Source organism: Nomascus leucogenys, chromosome 21 (genome assembly GCF_006542625.1).
Source record: "Nomascus leucogenys isolate Asia chromosome 21, Asia_NLE_v1, whole genome shotgun sequence".
NCBI lineage: Eukaryota > Metazoa > Chordata > Mammalia > Primates > Hylobatidae > Nomascus > Nomascus leucogenys.
In genome coordinates, this window is record NC_044401.1 from 7,196,012 (window position 1) to 7,209,594 (window position 13,583).

Consider the following 13,583-nt stretch of genomic DNA (forward strand, 5'->3'; position numbering starts at 1 on the left):
CCGTAATCCCAGCACTTTGGGAGGCCGAGGCGTGCAGATCACCTGAGGTCGGGACTTCAAGACCACCCTGACCAACATGGAGAAACCCCGTCTCTACTAAAAATACAAAAAAATAGCCGGGTGTGGTGGCGTGCACCTGTAATCCCAGGTACTCAGGAGGCTGAGGTAAGAGAATTGCTTGAACCCAGGAAGCAGAGGTCGCGGTGAGCCGAGATCGCGCCATTGCACTCCAGCCTGGGCAACAAGAGCGAAACTCAGTTTCAAAAAAAAAGAAGACGAAAAAGAAAGAAAAAGAAAAAACATGAAGGGGTTTAAGTGATTGTGTGAATCAACATGTGCTTAATGGGCGTAAGTTTACGTTTCCAAATGGCAATACTTAATCAACTGTCTTTAAGCATCTGAAGATACTACTAAGCCTAAACAACAACAGAAAAGTTTTTATTTTTAAAAACTTTGAACCCATGGAGGAGATAAATAGGGACAAGCTCCTATGAAAAAGAAAATAACCTATAAAAAAGACAAATTAGCTCCAAACAGGGAAACTAAATACATCACAGGAATATGATTAAATTTAGTAATTATGACAAGCCTAAAGAAAGTATACACGAATACCAAGCATTAGTTTTTCTTCTTCATCTTTCTGAGTTATCTGAAATTTTGCTTTGTTATTTCAGAAAATACTGCTTTTTCATTTCCATCAGTTGCTCATATCATGCAGTATAATTTACTTCATTTTCATAACATAAATTTCTTATATGCATTTTCAGTTTTCTCTGAGTTTCTAATTGTATTTCTTTGTTGTTGCTGCTGGTGATACTTTTCAATTATAGAGATTTGTTGTTGTTTTAACCTTCCTCTCACCAATAGTATACCTTGTACTTGCAGGTTCTTAACAATTCATAATACATCTATCTGCCTTCTCTTTGAAGACAATTTTCATGACTTTTCTTGTTTTATGTTATAATCTGAACTGTTTAATTTTAGGCCTTCTAATCAATTGTTACAGTAAAATTTCTTTTTATCTCTTTCAGAGATTAGTTCCAATAGTTATTAACTCTCATAATGAGGGAAAGAACAAGTCAGTCAAAACTGACTTAGAACTAACACAGATATTAAATAGGCAGGTAAGGACATTGACATCATTATTGTTACTGTATTCTTTATATTTAAAAAGTTATGTAGAGGCCTGCAAAAGAAAAAAAACACATTGAATTTTTAGAAATGAAAATCATGATATATGCTATGGTTTGAATGTGTCCCCCAAAGTCTGTGTGTTGGAAATTTAATCCCCAGTGCAACAGTGTTGAGAGGTGGGACTTTAAGGGCTGATTAGGTCATAAGGGCTCTGTCCTCATGAATGGATTAATGTTTCTATCACCAAAGTGGTTTAACTATTTTGAAAGTGGCCTCATTATAAAAGCAAGTTCAACCTCCTCTTGCTCTCACCCTCTCTTGCCCTTCCACCTTCCGCCATGAGATGACACAGCACAAAGGTCTTTGCCAGATGTTTGTGCCACACTCTTGGACTTCCCAGACTCCAGAACTGTGAGCCAAATAAATTTCTGTTCATTATAAATTATCCAGTCTCAGGTATTCTGTCATAGCAGCACAGAATGGACCAAGACAATATGGGAGATGAAAATGTTGTTGGATGAAATTAATGGCATGTTAGACATCATGGAAGAAAAGATTAGTGAATTTCATATGAAAACAAAAACTATCAAAAATGAAACAGTAAGAATTTTTAAATTCTATATAACAGGTGTAATTTTTTGCTGGGCATGGTGGTTCACACTGATAATCCCCATGCTTTGGGAGGTTGAAGTGAGAGTATCCCTTGAGGCCAGGAGCTCAAGCCAGCTTAGGCAGCATAATGAGACACAGTCTTTACAAAAATATATATTTTTAAAATTAGCTTGGCATGGTGGTATGCACCTGTATAGTCCTAGCTACTTGAGAGGTTGAGGTGGGAGGATCACTTCAGCCCAGGAGTTCAAAGCTGCAATGAGGTATGATCGTGCCACTATATTCCAACCTGGGCAACAGAGAAAGACCTTGCCTCTAAAAAAACAAAAACATATTTGTATGTTTTATAAATTAAGTGTTGAAGTGTATGTGTATTTATTTCTCTATCTATAGATATCTATCTATCTATAGCTATAGAGAGATTGGGAAATAAAAGCTAGCCAATTAGAAAGAAATAAAACTGTCATAATTTTCAGATGACATGGTAATCTATGTATAAAATCTACACCAAAAAATCTACCCAAAAAAATCCTACTAGAACTAAATAAGTAAGATGCAGAATACGAAATCAATCTATAAAAAGCAATTGTATTTCTATATAATAGCAACAAGCAATTGGAAATTGAAATTATAAACCAGGCTGAGTGTAGTGGCTCACACCTGTAATCCCAGCACTTTGGGAGGCTGAGGTGGGCAGATAGCTTGACCTCAGGACTTCGAGACCAGCTGAGGCGGGAGGATTACTTGAACCCAGGAGGCTGAGGCTGCAGTGCCCCATGATTGCACCACTGCACTCCAGCCTGGGTGACAGAGTGAGACTCCATCTCCAAAAAAAGGAAAAAAAAACAGAAATTATGAAACAATATCATTTATAATAGCATTAAGAATATGAAATTTTCTTAAAGATACATCTGACAAAAGATAAAAGAGACCTGCACCCTAAAACCTAAAAAATATTGCTGAGAAAAACTGAGACCTACATAAATAGATATACTTTTATGTGTTAAAAGATTCAATATTGATTTATATAGAAGATCTATATAACTTGATCCGTAGAATAAATGCAATCCCAATAAAAATCTCTGCAGACTTTTTGATAGAAAATAAGAAACTGGTTTTAAAGTTCATATGGAAATATTAAGGAATAGCCTTAATATTTGAGAATAGCCTAACAAATTTGAAAAACAAGAACAAAGTTAGAGAAGTCTAATATCACCTGACTTTAAGACGTATATAGCCACAGTAAACAAGACTGTTTGGTATTGGTGTCAAGATAGACAAATATATTAATGGAACAAAAGAGGAGTCCAGAAATATACCTAGATACACATGGACACTCATTTTCAATGAAGTTGCAAAGGTAATTCAATGGTGAAAGAATAACTTTGCCAACAAAAGGTGGTAGAAAACATGAAAATTCTTATGCAAAAATATGAACTTCAATCCATGTCTTGTACCATAAACAAAAACAAACTCAAAAGAAATAATAGATTTAAGCGTAAAACCTGAAAATACTAAACTTTTAGAAGAAAATCTTTGTGACCTTGGGTTAGGCAAAGATTTCCTATATGAGACACCAAAACACAATCCATTAAAAGGAAAGTATTAGTAAATTGTACTCTATCAAAATTTAATACTTATGCCCTTTAAAAGACACTATTGGCCAGATGCAGTGGCTTATGCTTGTAATCCCAGCATTTTGGGAGTCTGAGGTGGGGCGATCGCTTGAAGCCAGAAGTTCAAGACCAGCCTGGGAAACATGGCGAGACCTCTTCTCTACAGAAAAAAAAAAAAAAAAAAAAACTTTTTTAATTAGTCAAGTGCACCTATAGTCCTAGACACTCAGGATGCTTAGGCCGGGGAATCGCTGAAACCAAGGAGTTTGAAGTTACAGTGAGTTGTGATCACGCCACTGCACTCCACCTGGACAACAGAGCAAGATCTTGACTTAAAAAAAAAGGAAAAAAGTAAATAAAAGACTATCAGGTGCATAAAAAGACAAACATAGACTGGAAAAAAATATATCTACAAAGCATATATTAGATAAAAGACTTGTATTTAGAATGTATAATGGACTCTCAAAACTCAATAATAAGAAAACAAACATCCAATATAAAATGAGGAAAGGATTTGAATAGATACTACACTAACACAAAGATATGGAGATGGTAAACAAGCACGAGAAAAGATGCCCAGCATCGTTATTCATTAGAGAAATGCAAGTTAAAAACACTACACATCAGGTCATATCTATTAGTATGACTAAAATTTAAAAGACTGGCCATACAAGTGTCAACCATACAAGGTTCAGTAAGGATGTAGAGCTGGAACTTTTATGCATTGTTGGTGGAAATGTAATATAGTACAGCCACTTTAGAAAACTGTGTGGTACTGGTTTATACCTATCACAGGACCCAGTCATTCCATGCCTCAGTATTTATTCACAGGAAAAGAAGCATATATCCAACCAAGCGTGGTGATGTGAGCATGTGGTCCCAGCTACTAGGTAGGCTGAGGCAGGAGGATTGTTTGAGCCCAGGAACTGCAGGCTTCAGTGAGCCATGATCATGCCATTGCACTCCAGCCTGGGTGACAGAGTGAGACTCCGTCTCAAAAAAACTAAAAATGAAAAAGTAGAAATAAAGTAAAATAAAAAGAAGCATACATCCATACAAAGATTTGTGTATGTATGTTCATAGCTGCTTTATTTGTAATAACCAAAAACTGGAAATTGATAAATAATGGGATACTACTTAGCATTAAAAAAGAAGTGACTACTGATACAAACAACATGAATAGGAAATAACTAGGCCAAGTGAACAACAAAAACAGTTCCTATGTTACGGATAGCAATCCCTCTGCCAACATGGCCATCCTGCTCAAAATGTGCTCTTGTTGCACAAAGATATTCCAAAGGTTACCTAGACAGTCTAGAGTACAACAGGTATATTCCTTCCCTGGTTTTATATACTTTTGTTTATACAGCCTAAAGTTGCACAGCTTTGAAGTTTTGTGGATGTCTCCTTTATTTTAACCAGATTGCTGATTTTAAGCTTGTGATCCAATCAACCATTCTCTGCCCAAGCTTAGTCCGACAGTATCGTCAAGCCAGATCTCCCCAACTTCTTCTTATGTAAATGGATGTTTTATATGTGAATAAGAAACTTTATAATTTTAAAGTGTCTTATAATATTATAAATATAAATGCTTTATATTTAACCCTTTGGAATCCTAATTGCACTATTCAAGATGGCAACATACTGGCTACCCCTCCCCACTTTGAATGAACTTTAAACCTGAAAATAAAACAATATAGATGTTCAATCACAAGGCCAATAATGTTTAAAAGTCAATTTATGTCTTATTGTCTCTATTTGCCATCTTCTGTTATTACATAAATAATAAAGATTACTATGGAATTTAGTTGCTTTGCTTAGCTAAATTGCGAATAATGGAAATATTTTCATAATTTTATACATTTTACTATGTGACTTCAGACATTTAACATTTTCTCATTTTGATATTCACACTTTTGCCAGGGTATGTCCATCATCCTTGGCTATGCATAGTGAATCAGTACAATATCAGCCAGACATCCCTTACCTAGACTAGGGCTGAATGTACCTAGTCTTCATTTTATGGAGATTTTTTTAAGTATCTCCTAGTTGTTGAAAACGAGACAAAAACTAAACAAAAATAACTTACAGGAAATCACACTCTTCTCCTTAGAATTCAGGTACTCTACCTCAAGAAAATGTTTTACTGGTATTTAGTAGCAGATTTATAAGCTCCTCCATGGCTCCCCTCTTCATCCACCTTTATTCTGTTCCTCCCTGTTCTCCAAAAGGCCTAAAGTACTTGACAAGCCTCTGGCTCAGCCTCAAGTGTTTCCTTTTGAAAGAAAATCACTGATGAGTAGATTAGAGCTGATTGGAGATACCTGCCTGGGGGAATTTCCTATGAATTGAGAGCAGACAAGCCTCCGGTAAGTCTGGAGAAAGTTATTTCTCCTTCACTGTTGATGACTAAGAAAAGCAGAATTTTCTCTGAACATTAGTGACAAATGACTTGACAGCAAGAGACTTTGTTTTACTTAAGTGTTTTCAAAAAAAAAAAAATCTTTGCAAGATGTCCAAAACCATGTCAGTTTTTCCCCATGGAAGGAAGCAACGGTAGGAAGGGATGCAAGACAAGACAGCACACTTGCCTTCAAAGTAACAGAAAAAGGAGGGTAGCAAGTCCAAGTTCGTCACATGAAAAACTAATGACAGAATGTACCACATTTTTGTAAGATCAGAAAAGTTGGCATGCTCAACACATCTTAGAGATGTTGAGGACAGAAAGCTTAATGGATTCAGGATTCAGGGCACCTGCAGTGGCTCACACTTGTAATCCTAGCCTTTGGGAGGCCGAGTTGGGTGGACTACCTGAGGTCAGGAGTTCAAGACCAGCCTGGCCAACATGGTGAAACCCCGTCTCTACTAAAAATACAAAAATTAGCCGAGCATGGTGGTGCACGCTTGTAATTCCAGCTACTTGGGGGGCTGAGGCAGGAGGATCGCCTGAACCTAGGAGGCCGAGGTTGCAGTCAGTGGAGATCATGCCACTGCACTCCAGCCTGGGTGACGGACTGAGACTCTGTCTCAAAAAAGAAAAACAAACAAAAAATGGATTCAGGATTCAGAGGGTCCTGCTATGGTGTGCCTTCTGAAACATAGCTAGACAAAACCACCAGTTGGATGGAAACAGAATGAGGAAACTGAATCTAAAACACTGACTTACAGGACTACAAAAATCACATTGGCTGTGTTATTTGGATATATCATTTAGGGTATGCCATCACAGTCCTCGAGGTAAGCAGGGATAGAAATTAATTGACACCTTGACAATATTTTATGAATTAAAAATCAGAGCACATGATCAGACAGATGTGAATTTATTTATAGGATAGAATATTTTAAATTAGAACTGACCAAGAGTGCAGAATGTATAATGACAAAGGAATAAGGAAACAAGAAAATCTGAGTTATATCTACTCAGTGAATGAACATCATCAAGAAAAGCCAAATGAAACTGTTTTATATTTGCAAACTATGTGTATGTGCTCATGTATACTCAAAACTTTAATAAATAAAAATTAAGATGTTTATTTTAATATTTCCTTTTCTGGAATTTGATATTCCATTCCTCTATGTCTTTAATGTAGGAAGGAATCTAAGTCCCATTATTAAATGCACAAAATCCCTAAGAAGGAGAGATAGCGTTTGGGGAAAAAAATGTGATTGGGATGCAAGGAAGGTATGTTATCTCCTCCTCTTCCTCCCTTACTCTCCATTCATAGGAGGTGGCCATATGCAATAGAAACGCTCTATATCTGCATAGTAGGTGAAACAGAAGTCCAGTATAGCCCCAGTTGACTCAGGAACTGCTCTGAGAAGCAGGGAGAGGGAGCCTTCCAGGCTGGAAGAGCAGCCCTTATTTATTCAGGTCAGACACTGTCTCTGACCCATGTATAAGCATTAAACTGTTGGCTTGCCTCCATTTCTCATCTCATTCCGGTTGTTGTAGAGCTGGCAACTGTGAGAAATCCAGCACAGTATTTTTCAAACTATATGTTATGAAAGTTCTGTTGTTGTCGTTGTTGTTGTTTTGAGACAGAGTCTCACTCTGTCACCCAGGCTGGAGTGCAGTGGCGTGATCTTGGCTCACTACAAGCTCTGCCTCCCAGGTTCAGGCCATCCTCCTGCCTCAACCTCCCGAGTAGCTGGGACTACAGGCGCCCGCCACCACGCCCGGCTAATTTTTTGTATTTTTAGTAGAGATGGGGTTTCACCGTGTTAGCCAGGATGGTCTCGATCTCCTGACCTCATGATCTACCCGCCTCGGCCTCCCAAAGTGCTGGGATTACAGGCATGAGCCACCACGCCTGGCCTTCTTTTTTTGTTTGTTTTGTTTTGTTGCTTTTTTAAAAATTTCCAATCGACCTGTAGGAAAGACGAAGTGGGGTAAAAAGGGGCATATAAGCCTAAAATTTAAATATTAATTTCAACAGAAATAAAAGTATTTTGTCAAATTGCTATAAGTGTTTCTGATACTTACTCTCAATTTTTGTATCTACCTTATCTCAGACCCAGTTACGAAGTTTGCTTATCAGCATCAATTGATAAACCACACTTTGATCTCTGGAGACTGTTCCATTGACAATTGGAATAAGTAGACATAAAATTTCATTAGTCAACCTCAAGCTTTAGGATTGGAAGCTCGATGAACATCTGTCATAAAATAGTCATCTGGGAGAGGTAATTGTTGTATGAGCTATTGAAGGCAAGTGTAATCACCAACAGAACTGAGGTTGAAGCAAAGAAAAAGACAGAGAACAATAAGGAGATGAAGAGAAATGGATTTGGAGGAGCACAGAGAAAAAATGTACCAAAATGTATGACCTACTTCAGAAATAAAAACAAGGATTATCAAGGCATTGAGAAATTGACTATACAGACCCTAGCCAGACCATACATAAATACAGAACTTTGGCCCACAACCTACAGCAACCTACCCAGGAAACCAACCCCTTATCTACAATAAGCAACCAGGGAGCCAGCCTGCTGTAAATCAGACTTGCAGGGAGCCAGATTGCTATCTTCAGTGACAATCCAAGAAGCAAAACAATAATTTTCATAGCAATTGGTCCCAAGTGGCCAAGACTTGATTAATAACTGACAGCTTCCCTAATTTTTGTCCTCACTTCCAACTTAGGGCCAGTCAGAGAAAGCAAAATATGCACCCCTAACCAATCACAGAGGACATTCTGCTTCTATAATAGTTAACCCACAGCTTCCCCATGCTACCAGCCTCCAATCAGGGCATACCTGAAGCCTTCCCTTTTTTTCCATTATAAAGCTTCCCCCTCCTCTCTCTGCCATTGAGCCTTTGCCAAAACACAAGTGATGATAGCTGACTCCCTTACTATAGCAAATTCCAAATAAACAGCCTTTGCTGTCTTATTTGGTTGGTCTTCATTTATTTCTACAGCATGCTTCCTCTAATTGATTGATCCTCAGTGCTCTTATAGAACTTCCTTAAGCATTTCAGAGAAACCAGCACACTCCCAATAACTGGATCCAATTCAATCACTATTTTGGCAGCTTCCTTTCCCTCATGTCCCACAATTTATCCATTGATAAGTCCTCATATATAACCCAATGTATTCACTCTTCCCCATCTCTAGTACTACCAGTGGAGTCCAGGGAGCCACCAACTTGCTTCTGAGTTACCATAACAGCCTCCCCACACCCTGTCTTGCTCCTGCTGTAATCCACTCTCACACAGAAGAAAGAGGCACCTGCATATCAAATACATCATATTTCTCTGCTTAAACCTTCAAAGGGCTTCCATCCCACTTAGAATAAAATGCAAACTCCTACACCATCTGGCATCTTCTCTCCCTAGCCTCACCTTGTTCCACCTCTCTTGTCATCCACTACATCCAGCAACACTGGCCTTTTCAAATGTGCCAATCGTGTTCCCATCTCAGGGCCTCTGCACAGCTGGGAATACTCTTCCCACTGACCTTTGCATGGTTGGCTGCCCCTTGTCTTTCAGATATGAGCTTATCTGTCACCTCTTCAGAGAAGCAAAGAAAGCACCAAGTCTACCATAGTCACCCATTCACTGTCACCCAATTCTACCTCTCTGCATAATGTTCACCATTATCTGAGACTTTCTCTTTTTACTTGGTTTTATTCTCCACCTCCTTGTATTAGAGCAGAGATCTATCAGTCATGTTTATTCACTGTATTCTCTGGGCCCAAAACAGGCCTGTCATAGAATTAATCCTCAATAAATATTTGTTGAACAAATGAACAAAGGTGTTCATGAATAAATGACTCATTGAACTGCCAGAGACTTTGGACTCTGGTAGGTAAAACTATTCTCTTTTATCATGCCCTAGCTTGAACCTAACTCTCATACCCTATAAGGCCCAAATCAATCCCCAGCTTCTCTGGAGAGTCTTCCTTTTCTACTCAGATGATCTGCCTTTTCCTTTCCCATACACACAGCTCTGACTGTTCAAAAGATTCATTTGGATTTGATCATATCCTACTTTGGGGTCTCTCTTCCAGTCCTGTTAAACTCTTTCCTTGCTTCTTAACTTAGGCAGATGTGCATGTTCTACCCTCCCAAACACATTGATTTGTACCTCCTATAAAACAGTACCAAGAACATAGTGGAAACTCAATAACTAGTTGTGTTGAATAAATTTTTAAATGCATATCAGGTAAAATTAGTATAACTATTGCTAAGCTGTTCAGGGCAGAGACAACAACAGAATAAAGTCAAAAGAGATCTCAGAGCACTTCCTCAGGTCCACGTGGATTCCCTGTTGGGACAAGCCCACGTTTCCCATTTTCTGTTTATTGGTTTGCTCTGTAAAAAAAAATATATATATATATATTATATATATATAATATATATTATCCTTTTCCCTCTCTAGGATGCATTCTGTGCTCCAAAGGCAATAGTTATGCATGGATTGGGATAACATTCACTGAGGACATGCTTATAGGCCCAGTGGGCAGCCAGCCAGCAATTGCAGCTTGAATGACATATTTTTGCTTGGCAAAGAAAGAGCTGCTTCACCACCCCTGTGCTCAAATACCAGTTCACCTGGTTGGTGAAGTCTTCTTGCTATTTTATTGAAATTCTACTCCTGCAAATTCATATATTAGTTGCTCCCCTAGAGTTTGGTTTGTGATACTGGCTCTATCTAAAGTATGTAAAAGAGCTAAAATTATGTTTTCATGAGTGAATTTTCAAAAAGAATCAGCAATTCCACAGGTTACTCCGGCTTTTTTCCCCATCTGCTGTGACAGCAGGTGTGATTTCACAAGCCCACTCCCATCAATCATCCTTTCCAACCTGTCTCTGATGCCTGACAAGGTGTTTATGTGCATAACATGGAAACCATCACTAGATCTTGCGAACAAATAAGGCTGCCTTTCAACAATACTTTGATAGAAGACTTCCATGGAAACCTAGGTGCTAGGTTCAGGGGTTCAGGCTGGGGAGTCATTCAATTGCCACAGTGTCACCTTCTTCCAGGGGTTGCAAACTCAAAGCCTTTGGGGCAAGACAGGTACTAGAAAGGTGTGAAGCATCCTAGTGTCAAACAACAAGGAGTGGAGAAAACTGTGACCAAACTGAATGGTGCACGCTCTATCTAAAAAGTATTTGCATTCACTTTCCATAAAAATAGGCTGGCTAAACATAAGTTTTCTACAGGCATAATGTGGCCACCAATTTTCCATCTCTATGCCTTTATTAAATCAGTTTCCTAGTCTGCGGCCCAAATACTTAAGCTTTTCAAAGGATCTTAGAATTCATAAAATCATGGACAATTGGAGCTGGAAATGATCATAGAATTTATTTATTCCAACTTCATCTTTTCCAAATAAGAGAACTGAGGCTCAAAAGACTGATAAACCAGCCAAAGCAAATGCAACAAGGATATAGCAGAGTTAAGACAAAACTCTAGTCTTCAACTCCAAGTCTGATGATCTTTCAGCTACTTGCCATCGCTTTTCCTAATGTGTTGGTAATAATCTTACTCTTGATGTGTGCTTAATATAAATATCCCCTTTAAAGATATATTGCACTGATATTAATAGTAGTAAAAGGATCAAATGATATAGGCTGGATTAAAATGTTAATTCAGCTGAATAAAAGAGAATTTAGTCATTAAAGATGATAACCATAATATAAAATGTGTACAAATATTATTTATAATTACTTTACATGGTAAAGATAGACTATAAAATTAAGATTTCAACTATGAAAAATATATGTACAAGTGGACAAAGACTAGATTAAAATTTTCAAAATGAAACTGGCATGATTATGTTGTTAGTCTTTTTAAAACCATTTTAATGCTGCTATTTTATTCTTCGGAGTATTTCAGGTAATTCTCTTTGACAACATTACTTAGGATTCATTTTAATCTTAAGGGTAGCCATTTGTCACTTCCTACACTCTTCCTTGCTAGCAAAAATTCCACGTTTTATTCAGGTGTCCCCTCTTTTCCTTTGTGACTCAGGAACGTCCTGATAAATCTGTCAGCAGCAGTGCTCCTATTTCCTTTGCTGCTAATTGATTCAAGTATGGACATGTGATGTAAACCCAGCAAATGAAACATAAAGAGAATTTGCCAAGGGACTTCTGGGAAAGAGCTCCCTCAATGTTAAAAACAGGTCTCATTCTCCACCTCTGGATGTTGCATTGAGAATATGAATACGTGTAGCTGGTGTAGCCATGTTGTGAACATGAGGCAAGTCAGCCCTAGGATAAGATCTATAAGAGCAGAAGTGTTGAAATGGGGCTAGGTGTGGTGGCTCACGCCTGTAATCTCAGCACTTTAGGAGGCCAAGGGAGGCAGATTACTTGAGCTCAGGAGTTTGAGGCCAGCCTGGGCAACATGGTGAAACCCCATCTCTACAAAAAATAAAAAAATTAGCTGGGTGTTGTGGCACATGCCTGTAGTCCCAGCCACTTGAGGGGCTGAGGCATGAGAATTGCTTGAACCCGGGGTGGAGGTTGCAGTGAGCTGAGATCTCACTATTGAACTCTAGCATGGGCGACAGAGAGACTCCATCTCAAAGAAAAAAAAAAGGAAAAAAAGAAATGTTGAAATGATCCCTAATGAATTCGTGTGAAGCCATCTACCTTTGGACTTTTTATGTGAGATAATCAACTCTTTATCATTTCATTCAATTGAGAAGGTGTTTTCTGTTATTTGCCAAAGCCCCAGCCAAAATAATAAACTTGATTCTCCAAGTGCACTTGGATACCTATATGGAGAGGGGAGATGCTCAGATATTTGCTTCTCTTTTTCTCTTCCTAGGGCACAGGGAGCATGATTATGTTGAATTATCTAGTGTCTCATTTCACGAGTTTGGTCATAATGAATATGAGGCACAATCCATTTGCCTGAGTTACCTGCTATGGTTCTGTTAAGTACCCTAATATGACTAGAACCTTATGAACATCAGAACTTTTATATGGCATCTTTAAAACATAAGTAACAGTTGGAGCCAATTTGAGAGAGACATAGGGAAAATAAGATAGACAAGAGGAGAAAACGGACATTTCCAGGGATAGTGAAGCCATTCCAATGAAGCAGAGTTTTTGAACTCCCAAGAGTTCTAGTGATACCAAATGCCCTTCTTGGATAGTAATATTTGTCCCTTTTCAAACCAACTACTTTGTAATAGTCTGTCATTTTGCTTTACTCTGGGAATGACCATATTTCAATCATGGCAATGCAGTAGGATATCTGAACATCAATGACAAGATTGCAAAGGAGCTGTGGAAGCAACAAAAGCTTCATTGAATTCAAGATTGTTGTCATTAACATACAAAGTCCTGCAAGTCCTGTCTGCTGGGGAGAACTGAACTTCTGAGGATTAGACAACGTAACCCACAGAAAATGGATTGTAGATATACTTTATACATGCTGAGTATCTTGAAAAACAAAATATGAAGATAAAGCCACTCCTTTGTGCTCTAGGGCAGAGATCAAACCATTATAAAGGCACTTACCCAAGAGAAGCACAGTGTGTGAACACACAAACCCCAACTTATGACAAAAATAATGATTGTTTATTTCTAATCTTAGAGAACATTTTTTAGACACTTGCAAAAAAAGAAAAGAAAGAAAACACATGACCTGTTCTTTGATGGAATGTTGTCAACTATGAAAAAGTTAAAGTGCCTCTACTACTCCTCCATCTTATTCCCCGTGATACATGTCCCTAAATGCCTTGAATAAAACAGTTGAAACA

The 13,583-nt window shown here is 38.1% G+C and overlaps 1 protein-coding gene across 1 annotated transcript in view; it reads left to right on the plus strand.

The window, feature by feature from the left end:
• The first annotated feature begins 1,410 nt into the window (after positions 1-1,410).
• The window catches only part of DRD3 (dopamine receptor D3), a 67,672-nt gene continuing 55,499 nt past the window's right edge, over positions 1,411-13,583 (plus strand). Inside the window, exon 1 of the mRNA XM_003261833.2 lies at positions 1,411-1,545. The gene's annotated coding sequence lies outside the window, so the exon portion shown is untranslated. The remainder of the gene's footprint in view (positions 1,546-13,583) is intronic.